The 18,763-nt window shown below is 44.1% G+C and overlaps 1 protein-coding gene across 2 annotated transcripts in view; it reads right to left on the reverse strand.

The window, feature by feature from the left end:
* Positions 1-17,580, reverse strand: part of ASAP1 (ArfGAP with SH3 domain, ankyrin repeat and PH domain 1) — a 184,288-nt gene extending 166,708 nt beyond the window's left edge. For both annotated transcript variants that reach the window (XM_026703670.2, XM_026703668.2), the window contains exon 1: positions 17,192-17,580. The gene's annotated coding sequence lies outside the window, so the exon portion shown is untranslated. The remainder of the gene's footprint in view (positions 1-17,191) is intronic.
* Between the last annotated feature and the right edge of the window lie 1,183 nt (positions 17,581-18,763).

The raw sequence follows: 18,763 nt of genomic DNA on the forward strand, positions 1-18,763 counted from the left end.
GACAGGGGACGGCTATCACAATTAAACAGTTGGGAAATATATTCCCCTCTCCAGATTAAGGATCTGCATTTCTAAGATAAGCCTGTGAAGCTTCTGTTCTCTGGGGAATTATTTGATCTGATGGGCTGTCAAGGACAAAAATTGAATGACAGAAATGATGCACGCTAGGAACCAAGTTACTTCATGTAAACTGGAAATTGTTTTTCTTTCTTTCTTTCTTTCTTTCTTTCTTTCTTTCTTTCTTTCTTTCTTTCTTTCTTTCTTTCTTTCTTTCTTCCTTCCTTCCTTCCTTCCTTCCTTCCTTTCTTTCTTTCTTTCTTTCTTTCTTTCTTTCTTTCTTTCTTTCTTTCTTTCTTTCTTTCTTTCTTTCTTTCTTTCTTTCTTTCTTTCTTTCTTTCTTTTTACTGTGGAGTACCATAACATTTCTAGGTATCATTCAGGCTGTTAGCAAGGTCATACATGTTAAACCCTTCATACTGGAAAAAATAGGCAGGGCCAGGATAGAGACAGTGAGCAGGGTATCAACCAGAGGTGGTATTCAGCAGGTTCTGATCGGTTCTGGAGAACTGGTAGGTGAAATGTTGAGTAGTTCGGAGAACCAGTATATACCACCTCTGGTTGGCCCTGCCCCCATCTATTCTCTGCCTCCCGAGAAACAGCTGATCGGCTGGGTCTTTTGTTGCCCTGCACAGGAGAATGGAGCTGGAAAGCAGGTTAGTGGGGTGGGGAAGGAATGGAGATTTTGCAGTATCCTTCCCATGCCATGCCATGCCCACCAAGTCATGCCCACAGAACCGGTAATAAATCTTTTTGTATCCCACTACTGTCACAATAGCAGTTTCATTTCTTAGTACAGTAAACCACCAGAATCAAAACAACATGAAACAATGTTAATCACTGATTATGTATTTTCCTTCACCAATAATTTATCTCCACTTGAAGGCCAAAGAGAGCTTAATGTGGAACTTCTATCATTTCCTTTTCCCAAGAGAAGCTCTGGGTTAAATTTGGATCAGGGCCAACAGCAAAATTAGGTCAAGTCTACTTTTTCCCTTTTTTCATATCTTTGTTCCTGAATTTGCCTTTGTTCTGAAATTGCAATTCACTGGTCCTCTTATGTCAGCTAAGCCAGGGGTGTCTCCAACCTTGGTAACGTTAGGACTTGTGGACTTCAATTCCCAGAATTCCACAGCCAGTCATAGTGAGGAAATCTGGGAATTGAAGTCCACAAGTCCCAAAGTTTCTAAGGTTGGAAAGCCCTAAGTCACAGTGAGAGAGAAAGACATCCAGCCTATTTTCTTTCATTTTTTTTAAAAAAAGTTTTTATTCAAGTAAAAGATATTTTAAAAAGAGAATCAAGTTCTCACATTTTACAGTGTTTTCATAACAGTGTACATCTCTATTAGTGTTAATTGAAATCATTCACTACAATGATATTTTAAATAATTCCCAATTTCTTACTTATCTATGTTATTAATATGTCATGATACATTGTTTGTTTTTCTACACCTTGTTTGTTACTACACTACACCTATATACATAGCTATACTATACATATATACATAGCTATACATTTATTTATTTCTGTTGTTCCATAATATTTCTTTAATCATTTATCATTCTTTATTTCCTTTTCATTTAATCATTTGTACCATGTATTCCATGTTGTAAAAAATTCTCCCTTTTCCTTGGTTTTTAATATCATAGTTAATCTAAGCATTTCTGCGCATTGGTAAATTTTGTTGATTGCTGCTAAATCTGTGGGTACCATTGTTAATGTCTAATTTGGGGCAAAGGCTATTATTACTGCTGTGATGATGTGTAGTATTAGATGCTGTTTTTTTTTTTTTACTTTATGACAGTTCTGATATTCCCAATAAGAAGGTCTCTGGAATGAGTTTAATCAAAGATTAGACATCCAGCCTATTTTCTGAATTTCAGTCTTCAGTGTGTAGCATGTAGAAATTGGCTGTGGTTTTTCTTACATAGTTATATTGAGGAGCAATCTGTAATTACATTAGGGAAACCTGTGCCACAGACATTAATTTTAATGTAAACCAGAGAAGGAAGTAGAGAGAGAAGGAATTGTGTAAGAATTGTATGAGTAATTCTACAGCCTTAAAATATTATTCTGAAGCTTATTCATGTCCTATTTTTTCTTTTCCTAGTTTCCTTCCACAAATTATAATAATAATTATTAATAATAATAATATTTATTGAATTTATATTGCTGCTTATTCATTCATGGCGACTCAATGTAGAGTTGACTGTTTTATTCCATTTTCAATCAAATGCGTTAGTTGCAACAAGAATTGACCAATGAGATTGTCACTCAGACTTAATGTTGTGGGCTGAGGTAGTGATTGGCAGAGAGTCACCCAGATGGCTTTCATTCATCAGGCAGGACTGGAACTCACAGCCTCCTGGTGATTGGTCAACCCAGATAGCTTTCATGCCCCAGGTAGGACTGGAACTCACAGCCTCCTGGTGATTGGTCCACCCAGGTGGCTTTCATGCCTCAGGCAGGACTGGAACTCACAGCCTCCTGGTGATTGGTCCATCCAGATGGCTTTCATGCCTCAGGCTGTGACTAGAACTCATAGCCTCCTGCTGATTGGTCCACCCAGATGACTTTCATGCCTTAGGCTGTGACTAGAACTCACAGCCTCTTGGTGATTGGTCCACCCAGATGGCTTTCATGCCTCAGGCAGGACTGGAACTCACAGCCTCCTGGTGATTGCCACAAAATCACCCAGCTGGCTTTCATGCCTAATACTAGAACTCAGTCTCCTGGTTTCTAGCCCAATAATTTAAGCAGTGGACCAAACTGGCTCTCTTTCATGTTCTCTAAAATAACTTGCCAAAAATAGTGAAGGAAGCTTTTTTTTCCCCTACAGAATCTATGGGATTTGCTGATGGCTATACATTTAAACTCCTTTATGAATGGTTTACAGAAATCTAAAAAACATATATAGTAGAGCTATTGGTGCTTACAGCAATGTATGGCGATAAGGTTCTTAAGAATCAAAAGCAGCCATGTTGAAGAGGAAGAGTGGATATGATTCTGCCACTTTCTTTCTGTGACTGCTCTGTCATGCTTCCTCATGTATCCTGACAACCAAAGAGAATATATAATAATACCTTCAGAAAGTCTGTCCTCACAGGGTTTTCCGCCTAATTCAAATCAAGCTGCCTCACATTGTCCCTCTAGTTCAGAGATGTCAAACTCGATTTCATTGAGGGCCACATCAGGGCTGTAGTTTGACCTGTTGACAGTGGTGGGATTTAGCCAGTTTGCACCAGTTTGGGAGAACCGGTTGTTAACTTTCTGAGCAGTTTGGTGAACTGGCTGTTGGAAGAAATCTGTAAGGCATCCAGAAAGTATCCATGATATCAATCACTCCGAGACATATTCTCTCCAATTGATTTAATTAGGAACAGAACTGATACGTCTAAGGCAATTTCCCAAAGCGAAAGTATTTTCGAGCATTACACAGAATCCACCTTCTCTCCTTCCACTTCTACACTTCATAAATCACGAGAACCAATTAACTGCAACTGGAATTTCTTAGTACGACATACAGAATAACCTTGGACTTTTCAACTCCTCCCCACCCCCCCAATTATGTGGCAGCTGAATTTCAAAGCTGACAAAATCATTAGGGCAGAGAACCAGTTGTTAAATTATTTGAATCCCACCACTGCCTGGGGGTCCAGGTGGCGGTGGGGCATGGCTCACATACGCAGTCTCCCCAAGCTCCCTTTTTGCTGGCAGAGGGCTGCAGGAGGCCATCACAGCTGAAAACGGAGCCTGGGAGGGCCACACGCAGTCCTCCCGAGTTCCTTTTTCACTGGCAGAGGCAATGCAGGCCGGTCCTTCGCTGCTTCCAGGGCAGCCTCACAGACCAGATCTAAGCACCATGCAGGTTGGATCCAGCCCACCGGTCTTGAGTTTGATCCCCACCTGCTCTAGATGCCAGATTTTCTGAACAAACAAATTCTGATGAGACCCGTGTTCCATATTCCTTCAAATGACCCTCTGCTTACTTAAGATGATGCTCTGCTACCCTCAGAGAGAGTTAGAAGAGCAATATTCCGTTTGCAACACCTCTTATTGTACAGTACCTCTGCTACATCAAAATAGAACTCCTGTTGATGGAAATCTGTGAGATGAGAAGCACAGCAGACCTCCATTCCATTCCATTTTTTTTAAAAAAGAATGAGAAACCCCATGCTCAAATTATTTACATAGCTACTACTCCATATTTCAGACAGGAAATATTAGCATTAATCTATTGAAAATATACTGTTGTAGGATTTCATGGAGGATGTTGTTGAGCAGTGTTGGACTTAAAATTTTAGTGGCCGTGCTGTATATCAGGGGACTATAAACTTGGCAACTTTACAACTTGTGGACTTCATGACTTGCTGTGGAATTCTGGGAGTTGAAGTCCACAAGTCTTAAAAGCTTCCAAGTTTGGAGACCCTTGGTCTAGATATCAGATTTCCTAATGTTTTGCCAGTAACTAATTTGTATAGACTACAGACAACTGAGCAGGAACTCCGTGGGTTCCTGCCTTTATATTCAGGGGTCCTGACTTCTGATTGGCCTTTAGACAAGCTGGTTTCCAATTGGTGCAGGTTGATGAAAGCTGGTCTGTAATGGTTTTTTTTATGCCCAGTCCTGACTGGTGGTATTAGTTTCTGATCAGTCCTTTGTTTATGCTAATGTAGGCAAAGAACAGGCAGAGTTGGGGTGAAATTAAACAAGTCATCAGCCTAGAATCATTATGTTGCCACAAATGATTTGAATCTAACTCCTCTTGAATTTTGTTGACCCTTATCTGGTGCCAATTTAGTACTTAGGTTAGTTGATTAGATTAATGTCAGGCACAAAGGATCAGGATCACACACAAATTCTAGTTCAGAAGATTTATTGCTCAAGCTTATACACAAGAATCTAGTCAACTAACATGTAATACTAACTTGGCGCCAGTTAAGGGTCAACAGACTTAGGCCATTTCTGGGAATGTAGTGATGGTTTACTTAACTCTGCCCTCCTAGCTCCACCTTCTCTTCTCCTACAGTTAGCTTCTGATTGGTCATTTTGAAATGATTATTCCTGATTGGTTCTTGGCATGTACTGGATTCTGTTTGATCATTTGAGCAGCTGGTTCCTGTTATGTCCTGAGAACTCTAGGAGTTCTCACTCAGGTCCACTCACTTTGTGTGGGCGTTCTTCCCCCTTTCCTCATTGGTTGGTTCTCCCCAGCAGCCAGCTATAAAAGCAGGCTGCGGGGTCCAACCAGTTGCTGATTGCTGCGAGCCAGTCCCTGGCGTGGCAAGCACGGTCAGCCCTTTATTGTTATAATAAAGTATTGTTGCACTCATGCTCTGGTTCAGCCTCTCATTGCTCAAACATAACACTGGCGACGAGGATGGGATGGCTACCAGAAGCACCATGCAACCGCTGAGTCACTAGCCGCTGATCCGCAGCCAGAGAGAGCAGTCAGCCAACAAAAAGAGCAAACAAAAAGAGCAACGCTGATCCGCTGACAGAGAAAGCGGCCAGCAAGCGATAAGAAGCGTAACGCTGATCCGCAGCCAGAGAGAGCGGTCAGAATCGGTTAGAAGCGCTCTGTAGCCACTTGTTAGCCCAGCTACAGGGAAAGTGAAGCGCTGCAGCCACAGCCGCTCAGTATCAGGCGCCAAATTCAAACGGTTGTCATTTGAATTTCAAACCTAAAAGGTACAGCACAGCGCTGTAGCCAGTCACTGACGCCCACTCAGGCGCGAATCCAACGCCATCAACGGCTAACAGCCTAACGTGGTTAACCCAGAGAGAAAGAGAGGATTGCAAACAGCCTCTCCTGAGCTGAAATCACTTGCCCAACACGGGCACTAAAACATTGTCTGCTGCCCCAGAGAGATTTTTTCCTCAGGTTGTTCAACCGGTCCCAGCACCATGAGTTCCAATCCAGTCTTCCCGGCGTTCAAACCAGACGAGGAGAAGTGGGAATCGTATAAGAACCGCTTTAATCATTATATCGATGCAGTTGGCCTGGCGGATGCGGGGAGCATCGGAAAAATCGATTTCCTAATCTACTCGCGGAGCCACCGCTTACTTATACTGCCGCAGCGCCGTGGCTCCTCGTGAGTTGAAAACGCTCCGTGGTCTGAGTTACTTGAAATTCTCACTAACCACTATTCCCCCAGGCCCTCACAGATTGCCAGGAGATTCACCTTCCGTATGAGGAAACAATCGAGCAAGGAGACCATCAATCAATATATGGCCGCTCTCAGGACAGCAGCACTGCATTGTGGGTTTGGAACCTACCTGGAGGACATGCTCCTCGATCAATTAGTCTGCGGGGTCAAGGACCTCCACCTGCAAAGGCGCTTCTTCGCAAAAAGACCTCAACCTCGCACAAGCAGTCGAGGAAGCCTTGGCAGCTGAGCTGGCAACAAACTCAGCCACCGAAATCCAGGCCCCAAGTGCCAAGCTGACATCACTACCAGTCCACTCCGAGGAGGTGGTAGCAGAGGAAACCATCAGTGATGAAAACGAAGTCCACTGCCTATCCAACGACAGATGGCCGCAGGTAGGAGCCAAACAAGAAAACATCGGTCCACCCAAGCACATCACCCTGTGCCTAGCCTGTGGGGGATCTCATCAGAGGGCCACCTGCAAGTTTAAAGGAGCCACCTGCAATAACTGCCATAAAAGGGGACACATCGCGAGAGTCTGCCAAGCCCCCAAAGCGCAGCACAAAGGCACCCTCCTCGCACTCGGACCACAGAGGCAAGTATTGAACTGTCGCACGCATCACCTTGCCAAGCACACTTGCCACACTGTTAGTAAAATTTCTCTCTCCGTTTCCCTAGAAGGTAAACTGTGCCGCATGGAGGTTGACACAGGGTCAGCGCTCTCAATTATCTCGTGGAACACCCTTAAGAGGCTCCAACCAAGCCTATCCACTAGCCGGCTCCAGAGATGCCACTTTGGCCTGAAGGACTACCAGGGGAAGACCATTCCTGTAATCGGCAGAGGCAAGTTTCTTGTCAATTTTAAAGCTTTTAAAGGTCACCTACCTCTAGTGGTAGTTAACGGCAATCTACCCACCTTATTGGGGCTCGATTGGTTTCCCCATCTCGGCGTGAGGGCTAACAGGAGTCCATGCTGTCTCAACCTCAGACACTGACTCCTTATTCGCTGATTACTCAGATGTATTCAGCGAAGAGCTGGGGTGTTATAACGGTACCCCCATCTCATTCTCAGTTGACCCCAAGCAGTCCCAATCAGGCTAAAAACCGTGCAGGGTCCCATTTGCTATTCGCCAAAACTAGATGCGGAATTGGATAAACTATTAAAACAAGGGGTCATTGAGCCAACAGATTTCGCCAAGTGGGAGACGCCCATTGTCACACCCTCAAAAAGATGGTAGCCTGAGAATTTGCTCGACTACAAGACAACAATCAATAAATTTCACAAGTTAGCGCTTATCCTGTGCCCGTCATCCAGCACTTATTACACACATTCGAACCAGGCAGCATTTTTGCTAAATTGGACATGTCTCAAGCATATCAGCAGTTCCCTGTAGATAACCAAACAGCGGAACTCCAGACAATTGTCACTCACAGGGGTGCCTTCCGATGCAAGCGCTCCAATTTGGCGTGGCAAGTGTTGCCCCGGTATTTTTCAATCCTCATGGAGCGGATTTTGCAGGGCCTCCTGGTGTAGTACCCTACTTCGACGACATCTTAGTCTCGGCCAGGGACAGACCCCAACTCTTCCAAAGAGTTCGAGCTGTGTTAGAGAGGTTCAGACAGCATGGCCTCAAGTTGAAAAAAGAAAAATGTGCCATTGCCACTAGACAGGTGGACTTTCTGGGTTATAAAATTGACGCCTCTGGCATTCACCCCTGGAGTCCAAGGTTAAGGCAATCCACGAGGCACCCACTCCAACCTCCAAAACTGAACTACAGGCGTTCTTGGGGCTATTGAACTTTTACGCATCCTTTCTGCCCCATAAAGCATCAGTAGCTGAACCCCTACACAGATTACTGATAAAAGTCACCATGGCACTGGGGGCACAAAGAAGACCATGCCTTTAACGCTCGTCAAATCACTACTCACGTCAGAGGCGGTACTTATTCAATTCGACCCTAACCTCCCTTTAGTACTGGCAGCAGACGCCTCCTTTTGGAATTGGGGCGGTACTAAGTCACAGGCTTCCCAATGGCGCCGAGGCTCCCATTGCCTTTTTTTCTCAAGGACGCTCTCTGCTACAGAGCGCAATTACAGCCAGATCGATAGGAAGCCCTAGCAGTTGTTGCAGCCGTGAAAAAATTTCACGAATTCCTTTTTGGCCATTTTTTTTGAGCTGGTCACGGACCACAAACCCCTCCTGGGCCTCCTAGCCGGGACAAGCAGACCCTCAAGTCCTCTCCCCTAGGATGACAAGGTGGACTCTCTTCCTAGCAGACTACTCCTACAGACTTATACACCGCCCGGGAAAACACTGTCCCATGCTGACGCCTCAGTCGCTGCCCTTGCCTGCCCCGGCTGAAGACCCTGCTCCTGTCCACGCTTATTTTCGAGATCACCCAGTTGGACCTACCCATCACTGCCCTGGACATTGCTGCTAAAACCAAGACAGACCGAACACTCGCCCAGGTGCTCGACTGGGTGAGGAGGGGGTGGCCGGGTGGCAATGTTGATAACAAATTCACACCTTTTAAGACTCGCATGCAGGAATTGTCAAGTCTGCAGGGTTGTCTACTATGGGGCACTCGAGTGGTCATCCCGGCCTCACTGCGTACCCGAGTTCTGGAAGCATTGCACGAGGGACATTCTGGCATCGTGAGAATGAAGGCGTTAGCACGCAGCTACGTGTGGTGGCCGGGTCTAGACGAGGACATTGTCAATTGGGTAAGTTCCTGCAACATTTGCCAGGAATCCCGTCCTGCCCCCCATTGCCACCCCTACTAGATGGGAAAACGCCAGCGCTCCTTGGTCCAGAATTCACATCGACCTAGCGGGCCCTCTGCATGGGAAGATGTTCTAGTGGTCGTGGACGCCTATTCCAAATGGATTGACGTAGCACAGCTATCCACGACCACCACACTAGCAATCACCAACGTGTTAACACGCCTGTTCGTTACGCACGGGCTACCCGACTCCATTGTCTCCGATAATGGCCCACAGTTCACATCGACTGAGTTCAGCCGCTTCGCTACCAACCTGGGTATCCACCACATTTTCACAGCCCCATTTCACCCTGCCAGTAACGGATTGGCTGAAAGGGCCGCCAGGACCACTAAAGAAGCCCTGGCAAGGTTCAACAAGGATGACTGGCACCACAAACTCTCGCGGTTCCTGATGAGCCAGCACTCAACTCCTTGTTCAGTCACCAATAAGTCCCCAGCTGAGCTCCTGATGGGCAGGCGTCTGAGGACTGTATTGGACAGACTACACCACAATACTGCCCTGACTCTCCCCTCGCTTCCTCATCGGGGGTTAGACATTTTATCTTACAGGAGCCAGCGCGAGGAACTTCGCTGGAGACCCCCTGTGGATCCCGGGCGAGATCGTAGCCATCACCGGGCCGCGGTCGTATCGGGTCAGACTGGAGGATGGCCGCGTCTGGGGAAGACATAGACCAACTGCGCAGACGCCTCAGCACCATCGCCAGCAGGGACCCAGAGGCACTAGACGAGGGGAGGCTTCATCCTCAGCCTCACATCCACATCACGCCCGGCGATCAGTTCACACCTACAGCCGGTTCCGAAGCCCGAACGCAAACAGCGGCGCCCAGACAGTTGACCAGCCCGATCCAGCCTTCGAGAGCACATCCCCAGTGATCAACCCTACGAGCCCAGGGCAGGCCCAAACCGAGGGGCGCACTGGTGACACTTTGCCGACTCTGCCTTCCCAGGCAGACCCCGGAGGGACAGACGATGTTCCAGAGCTACGCCTGCTCCGGGCGCCAACATAAACCTCCTGCCTACCTCAAAGACTATGCATGTTCGCATCTGGGGGAAGGGGTGTTATGTCCTGAGAACTCTAGAAGTTCTCACTCAGGTCCACTCACTTTGTGTGGGCGTTCTTCCCCCTTTCTCATTGGTTGAGTTCTCCCCAGCAGCCAGCTATAAAAGCAGGCTGCGGGTCCAACCAGTTGCTGATTGCTGCGAGCCAGTCCCTGGCGTGGCAAGCACGGTCAGCCCTTTATTGTTATAATAAAGTATTGTTGCACTCATGCTCTGGTTCAGCCTCTCATTGCTCAAACATCGGCTCCTTATGCAGGAAACTTCCTGATTTGCTCATCTCTTCAAAATTCTGTGGAAGACCTAGGAAGTAGAGAGCCCGCGTTGTATGCCGAATGTCATGACAATTAATCTCAAAGGATTTTGCTTTAGTTATTTTATGATGGAAAACGCTCATCAGAATGAATGAATTTGCCAAAATCCATTTCATTCAATTTTCCTGCCAGAAATTCATTCCAATCAGTTTTTACGTTAGTTTGCATTTATTTATTTATGTTTAAAAAGGCACAATTGTTATTCCTTTGAAAATGGTCACTTGCTTCTCTTTATGTATGCATTTACCCTTTTTAGAAATATCAGTAGCTTTATTAACACTATATGCACATTTCTCTCATAACACATTTTTCTATACATGCTAATTGCAGGTGGTGAAGACTAAAAAGAGTGCATAACAGAGATACACATTTGTATAACCTCTTATGACTATCTTATTGACTCCCTCAGGAATTTTATAAATGTCTGAAAATATGAAAGGGCAAATCCTACATTAAATACATATTTAAATAAATAGGCAACTTTCCAAGAGAACATGCCCCCCCAAAATGAATGATATGCAGATTCCTTCCAATTATAACATTGTAACTCTTGTATTCATGAAACATTTATCAAAGAAGCATGTTTACTGTTATGAAAATATCCCCATTTAGGTCAGAAGCAGGAGAGATTATATTGTGCGAATTGGTTCTTTTTAGGGCATTAAGATTTTTTTTTTTAAAAAAAAAAACTACATCAACAGGATGCAATACAGAAATGACAACCCATGAGTCAGATTAAATCCCAGTGGGTTTATTTCAAAACTTGAGTCCTGGTTTTCCATAGCTAATTTTTGTTGTTGAGAAAAACAGCATAAATTTGCCCCACCCTTCAAATCATCAGGTAGGCTTAAACTATTTGCAGACACATCCGCTGAATATTGCATCCTGAAAATTAGGTTTATGACTAAAGTGTGGAAAGGAAACTCTTCAAAATTCAAATTCAAATTGGACATATGCTGGTTCAGAGCTTTGTGGCTGAATCAAATTAATGGGAATTGCAGCTGTCCTGCTCTCATTTTTTTATTAGTGAGTTCTCATAGCTGTCTTAGGCTCGCCTAGTTATAATACTACAATGTCAGTAAAACCACAGCTATCAGGTTTCCCAATAATATCACTTAGAAGAGTGTTTCTCGACATTGGCAACTTGAAACAAAATGTGGACTTTAACTTCCAGAATTCTCCAGCCAACATGCTCTAGAACAGTGTTTCTTGAACTTGGCAACTTTAAGATGGGTAGAAGACTCAGTGGTGTGATTCAACCAGTGTAACAACCGGTTTGGTGGGCATGCGTGCTCTACATTTCAAAAAGCCCATTTGCAACTCAGTTGCTTACCTTCTGCTGCATCCGCAGTGAGTAAAACAGCTGATGCGCGGTAAACTGCTCTGCCGCGGAAATAAAGCACAGGAAAGAACAAGGCTGGGTGGGTGGGGCCAAATGTTCACCGGAACTACCGGTTCACCTAAACTGGTCCATACCGGTAGAATCTCACCCCTGGGTACTTTAACTCACAGAATTCCCCAGCCAGCATGTGTAGTTGTGTAGAAGATGTCCTATTCTCTCAGGATACGTGTTCCCATTTCCTTAAGGCCTCAATTAGAGTTACCACCTCAACCGAGCCCAAAAGTTTGCAATGACCCCAAGGCACTGCAACCATCATAAGTTTGAGTCAGTTGCCAAGCATCTGAATTTTGAGCATGTGACCATGGGATTGCTGCAATGGTCGTAAGTCACTTTTTTTCAATGCCATTGTAAGTTTGAACAGTCACTAAAATGAACCGTTGTGGGGCAAAGATTACCTCTAGGTGCATTCTCCCAATCTACATATTATTTTGCACAAATCCCTTTTATGCAGTAAGCAGTTTTTGAGTTACAAACCTACATGGTCTCTACAATGATCTACAGTGGCCCTTCTGTGGAGTTTTGGATTAGAACATAGAGGAACAGAGTCTGAAGGGACCTTGGAGGTACTGAATAGAATAGAATAGAATAGGAATAGAATAGAATAGAATAGAATAGAATAGAATAGAATAGAATAGAAGCTGGAAGAGAACTTGGCGGTCTTCTAGTCAGCCTCCTGCTGAAGCAGGAGAACCAATACAATCTCAGATTGGTGTTCAGTACAACATGGAAGAATAGGAGGAAATTCCTTTCTTCTCTTTTAGTCAGAATAAAGCTGGAAGGGACCTTGGAGGTCTTCTAGTCCAACCCTCTACTCAAGCAGGAGACCCTGGCCTATACCATTCCAGACAGGTGGCTCTCCAGTCTCTTCTTAAAAACCTCCAGTGATGAGGCACCCACGATTCCTGAAGGGAAGCTGTTCCACTGGTTAAGTGTCCTCACTGTTAGGAAGTTTCTCCTTAATTCCAGGTTGCTTCTCTCTTTGATCAGTTTTCAACCGTTGTTTTTTGTCCTTTAGTGCTTTGGAGAATAATTTGACCTTCTCTTCTTTGTGGCATCCCCTCAAATACTGGAATACTGCTATCATGTCACCTCTAATTCTTTTTTTCTTTAGACTAGCCAGACCCAAACTCTGAAGCCCTTCTTCATACAGTTTAGTCTCCAGGCCTTGGATCATCTTAGTTGCCCTTCTCTGAACTTTTTCCAAAGTCTCAACATCTTTTTTGCAGTATGGTGACCAAAATTGGTTTCAGTATATAAACCAAATAAAATTGATTGCAGGTCATTTATTCCAATCTCCTGCCCGAACAGGAGGTCCTCTACCATTTCTGACAGATGACAGCCCGATCTCTTCTTGAAAGCTTCCAGTGATGAAACTCCCACAACTTCTGAAGGAAACTTCTGTTCCATGGGTTGATTGTTCTTCCATTGGTTGAAGAATGAATTGTCATTCTTCAACCCCTCACAGACAAACCTTTTCAGTGGTGGGACCTGCCTTATGGTATCATGTTATCTTCCATCATAGTAGAAGGACAGTTACTATCAATTATTTTGATGATTATGAAAAACTCCTCTTGTAACCCGTATCTTGTCTCTGTTTAAAATCTTCATCCCCCAACTTTTCAAAGTTCAGATCTTATATTGGTTGTCTCAATTAGTTCTTGGTTAAGAAATATGGTTTTCAGTTGATGGTTGATGGTTGATGGGGAAGGGTATATAAATAAAGAATTTTCCGTGTATCAGCAAATAACCTGACTTGGACTCACTTAAAAGCACCAGAAAAAGTTCTCACCTATCTCTAGAGAGCAACACAATTTAAAAGTATGCTGACACCAACCTGTGGCACAGCTTCATTAATCAGCTCCCAAATGTGTCTGAAATAAGACATTCTTCCAGTTTCAAGAAAATTTAAATTAAACCTTACTATTCCCTCCCTCATCCTGTCTTAATCTGCCCGCCAAGGGGGAGACTTTTCATAACTAAAGTTCAGATTGCTTTGTGCTGCCTGATCCCAATGCACAATTATTCACCAGCAAGCATTGCTGAGTTTAAAACCGTGCATGTGTTTTTTAACACCTTCAGGTTTTTTGGGGGGGGAAAATTTCCTCCTTCTCCAAACTTTGCATCTTTAAGATTCATCGATAATTCTTTTTTGTTCATTGGTTTCTTTCATTTTAAGAATGCCTCCATTAAATCGGGAGGTAGACCAGGGGTGGGATTCTACCGGTTCAGACCGCTTCTATAGAACTGGTTGTTATGATTCTGTGTAGTTCAGAGAACCAGCAAATGGTGCCCCTGGCTGGCCCCGTCCCTCTCTGCTGGCTCCCACACTGTTTTTGGCCTCCTGGGCCTCAGGGAAGCGTCCTGGGAGCAAAAATGCCCCCCAGGATGCTTCCCTGAGGCCCAGGAGGCCAAAAACACCCAGACCACGGGTGGGGGAGGGTGCCGCAAAAAAAGAAGAAACCACGCCCACCCCAGTCACATGGCCATGCTCACCTAGCCACTCCCACCTGGCCACGCCCACAGAACCGGTAGTAAAAAATATTTGCATCCCACTCCTAAGCTAAACATACCAAACACCTTGGAAATGGACCGAGGAAAGATGGAATTGTTGAAATATTACTCGACTTCTCAGAATACAGGTAGTCCTCAACTTATGACAACAATGCGTGGGGGGGGCAACATTTCTGTGGCTGAGCAAAATATTTGTTAAGTGAGTCCCCCCCACCCGCTTTTCCGACCTTCCTCGCCAAAGTGGTTAAAGTGAATCATTGCAATTGTGAAGTTAGTAACATGGTTGTTAAGCAAATTGGGCTTCCCCATTCACTTCGCTCATCAGACGGTCACAAAAGGGGATCACATGACCCCAGGATAAATGACCCTGTCGTAAATAGGAAACAGTTGCCAAGCATACGAATTTTGATCACGTGTCCATGTTATAAGCTCCAGCTAGTCCTTGACTTACAAACTGTAATTGTAATTGGGATAGGATTTTCCATGACTAAACTACCAGTAGTACATGGTTGTTAAGTGAATCACCTCCAATTGCATCACCTTTTTGCCATCGTTGGTAAGTGAATCCTTGCAATTATTAAGCCCATCTGGCTTCTCCCATTGACTTTTCTTTTAAGAAGCCAGTTGGGAAAGTTGCAAATGGAGATAGCAATAGCACTTAGACTTATATACCACTTCATAGTGCGTTGCAGCCCTCTTTAAGCAGTTTACAGAGTCAGCCTATTGCCTCCAACCATCTGGGTCCTCATTTTACCCACCTCGGAAGGATAGAAGTGGAGTCAACCTCGAGTCTGGTGAGATTCGAACTGCCAAATTGCAGGCAGCCAGCAGGCAGTAGAAGTAGCCTGCAGTACTGCATTCTAACCACTGTGCCACCACAGATCGTATGACCCTGGGGTGCTGAAACCATTGTAAACGCACACCAGTTGCCAAGCATCCAAATTTTGCTACCGTGACCACAGGGGTTGTCATGCCCCTGTCAGAGTCTGAATCCAAGGAGGAAGATGAATAGCGGACAGGGAGTGGGAGTGTGGCTCCGTTGGCTGTGGAGAAAACTGGGGAAGGGCAATGTCCAGCAGGGCAGAGCAGGGAAGAGGTAGAACAAGGGAGAGGGAATTCAGAGGATGACCCAGGCCCACCCCCTTTTCATCCCAGGGCATGCAGGGAGGAATGGAGAAGAGAGCAACGTGGGTTGTGTGGCTTACGGGGGAGGAAAGGGCCTTGATTCCCTTCATTATCCACATCTGGGAAGAGAGTTTAAAAGAAATGCAGGCTGCGTGCAGCAGCTGCTGGGAGAAAACAAGAGTTTATCTTGTGTTAACTTTTCTTATCTGTGTTCCTGACATTTTTCCAACCATGTTGAGTTTTGCCGTGCCTTCACATCTGGAATTCTTGCTCCCGCCCTGCTCAACTAATTACTTCCTTTTGCCTTGATTGGACTTATAGTTACAGTTTTTGTTGACAACATTTTGGATTTGGATTTGATTCTGCAGTCAACGGCTGTTCCTGGGAAAGTTTTTCTCCAGTCAGAAGGTAACCAGGACATTGAGGGCAAAATTGGAGCTAATAAAGGGACTAACTGATTAACTGACTGTGTTGCCTTTGTGCCATCCCTGGGGCGATCACAGGGGTGCTGCTACTGCACAGGGGTGCTGCTACTCATGAGAACTGGTTGTAAGTCACATTTTTAGTGCTGCATAGTCACTACAGAAATGGTTGTAAGTAGAGGAGTATCTTGTCTCCAGTGAAACTACTAGGTTGAATGAAAAAGTCTTATTACTTTTAACACAACATGAGAATAAGCAGGAGAGAATCGCATAGCATGTGTGAATAGGATCATAATTTCTAACATTCTGTGTGTCAGATTGCTGAAGAGGCAGTCTCCATACAAATCCAATGAAACGTTCTCTCTAAACTTCACACAATGCTATGTTTCAGGCAAATATTTTAAATGCAACTTTTTAAATCAGCTTTCCTGCACGAACCTTGAATAATGATGCACAGTGAACCCCTTTTCAGTATTGCATACAGTCCTGTGATCTTAAATTCTCAGATTTCATGGAAAGGATGCAGAATAATCACCCAATTCACTGGAGTTTACTTCTGAGTAATTAATTATTACTGAAGTAACTGGTTCCTACCAATTTTGCCTTATTCCCTGGTAAGGATTGAGTGCCTTAGTGTAGATTACACTACTTGAATAGCAAAAAAAGTTGAACGGAATTTGAATGTACTTTCTAAACAACATTCAGGATTACAATAGTCAGATCACATTTTCATTGCCTTGAAGGTAATCTAAAGGTCTTATTTAAAAAAAAAAAATAGAAAGTTCGTATTGCTTCTCTAGGCTGAAAACCTTAGGAGTAAAATTAGCTTTTTGCTGACTGCTCCTCTTTGCTTTATCTCCTTCGGCTCAGGGAGATTTGAAAAGTAATTTAGTCTCTGCATTGGGCTGAAATTAAAAAGAAATAAAACCTGTGGCCTCGATATGCAACGGGTTTTGAAATAATGCAAATAAAAGCCATCCATAACGATGATGTTGTTTGAAGTGGCAAGAAGGAAAGAAAACTTTTAATTTAAGTTTGATTTTTAGCCACGATCGGGACAATCGGTGGACATGTGGCTTCTTTTGCAGAACCAGAAATCTGCCCACAAGTGCTGTTCTTTAAAAAAATGAATTTTTTTCCCCCCAAAGTAAGGATTTTTGATCCTGGAAATCTTTCTAAATTACATATTTAGCAACATTAGCCAGTGAACAGCATGCATCCCCCAGCAGTTAAAATATAAATGTATCCATAAAGCAAATAATTTTGTGGTCAGCGACGTTATTTAAAACATCCCAATTTAAGGAACACAAAGTTGGCCTGGACCATTTTTTTCCTTAATCCACAATCCCTAAACCAGCAGCTTTAACTCACCAAGACTCGTCCTGTTTGAAGTCCCATTCCAGAAGAGCATGCCAAAAGGAGGGCCATCATTCCATTGTCTTGAAAGGGCTAAAATTATTTTCCAACACGGAGCTGAGAAAAAAAAAAGGAGAGAAAAGGGGGAAAAAAAAAAAAGAAAGCACGCTGCACCAATAGGAAATTCCCAGGAATTTTTGTTGTGATTATTTGCTTGCTAGATTAAAACAAAGCACATCCTAAAGTCCAGGGATCCAGATATATTTTCTGGGGGTTCCTAAAACGTTTTGATTTTCATCCATGAAAATCTTGGCTGGTGAGGAGACAGAAATACAGTTTGGAAGGGAAGTCCACCCATGTGAGCTGAAAAGAAGAAAGGCCATGCACTGGACACCCTTCAGACTGATAGATTTCAGGAAATCCAAACATTTAAACAGGAAATCTGAATACTAGATAAACATTCTATAATCTCCAGTGTTAGCTTGGAACTTGGCTGGTTAACCCTTCCTTGGCTGAGAGCTAGAGAGGAAAACTCAGTCAGATGGGCTTTTTGTAACTGGATCTCTTTAACAGTTCCCTCTTCGCTTCCATGTGCCAATAGAAAGATCTTGTTCTGAATGCCTTTCTCCTTTCTCTACCCCCATTTATTTTTAAAAAGTTACTAGCATCTGGCCAAAGAAATTTAATTTCTCTCTCTCTCTTTCCTCAATGTCTGAATCACTATCCAGCAAAAGCTTCAGGGAAAAGGCATGGGAATGTTGTGGCTAATATTTTCCACCAGACAGAAATATCTTAGAAAAAGAAAAGAAAAGAAATTGTGAATCTTCCATAGGTCCATTGAGGCCTTTGAACTCTGGTGCTGGAGAAAACTCCCGTGAGTCCCTTGGACTGCAAGACGATCAAACTGGTCAGTCTTGGAGGAGATCAACCCTTTAGAAGGCCGGATCCTGAAGATGAAACTCAAAGACTTTGGCCACCTAATGAGAAGGAAGGACTCCCTGGAGAAGAGGCTCATGCTGGGAAAGATTGAGGGCAAAAGAAGAAAAGGATGACAGAGAATGAGGTGGCTGGATGGAGTCACTGAAGCAGTCGGCGTGAGCTTAAATGGACTCCAGAAGATGGTAGAGGACAGGAGAAACATTGTCCGTGGGGTCACGATGGATCAGACACAACTTTGCAACTAACAATAGGAGAGTCAGTTTGGTCTACTCTGCATAAGGCATTAGAACCAGAAAGCAGGAGACCGTGAGTTCTAGTCCCACCTTAGCCATGAAAGACAGCTGGGGGACTTTGGGCTATTCAATAGATTGTGAGTTCTAGTCATGCTTTAGGAATGAAAAGTGGCTGGAGGACTTCAGGCCAGTCCTTCTCTCTCAGCCCAATCCACACCACAGGGTTATTGTTATGGGGAAAATAGAAGGACAAAGGTGTGTTGGATATGTTCGCCACCTTGAGTTATTTGTAAAAATAATAAATAAGGAATTTCAAATAAATATAAATATGAAAAGAAGGATTAGGGGTGACATGATAGCAGTGTTCCAATATCTAAGGGGCTGCCACAAAGAAGGGAGTCAAGCTATTCTCCAA

The sequence above is a fragment of the Pseudonaja textilis genome, chromosome 3 (assembly GCF_049901715.1).
Source record: "Pseudonaja textilis isolate UNSWEBS1 chromosome 3, rPseTex1.2, whole genome shotgun sequence".
NCBI lineage: Eukaryota > Metazoa > Chordata > Lepidosauria > Squamata > Elapidae > Pseudonaja > Pseudonaja textilis.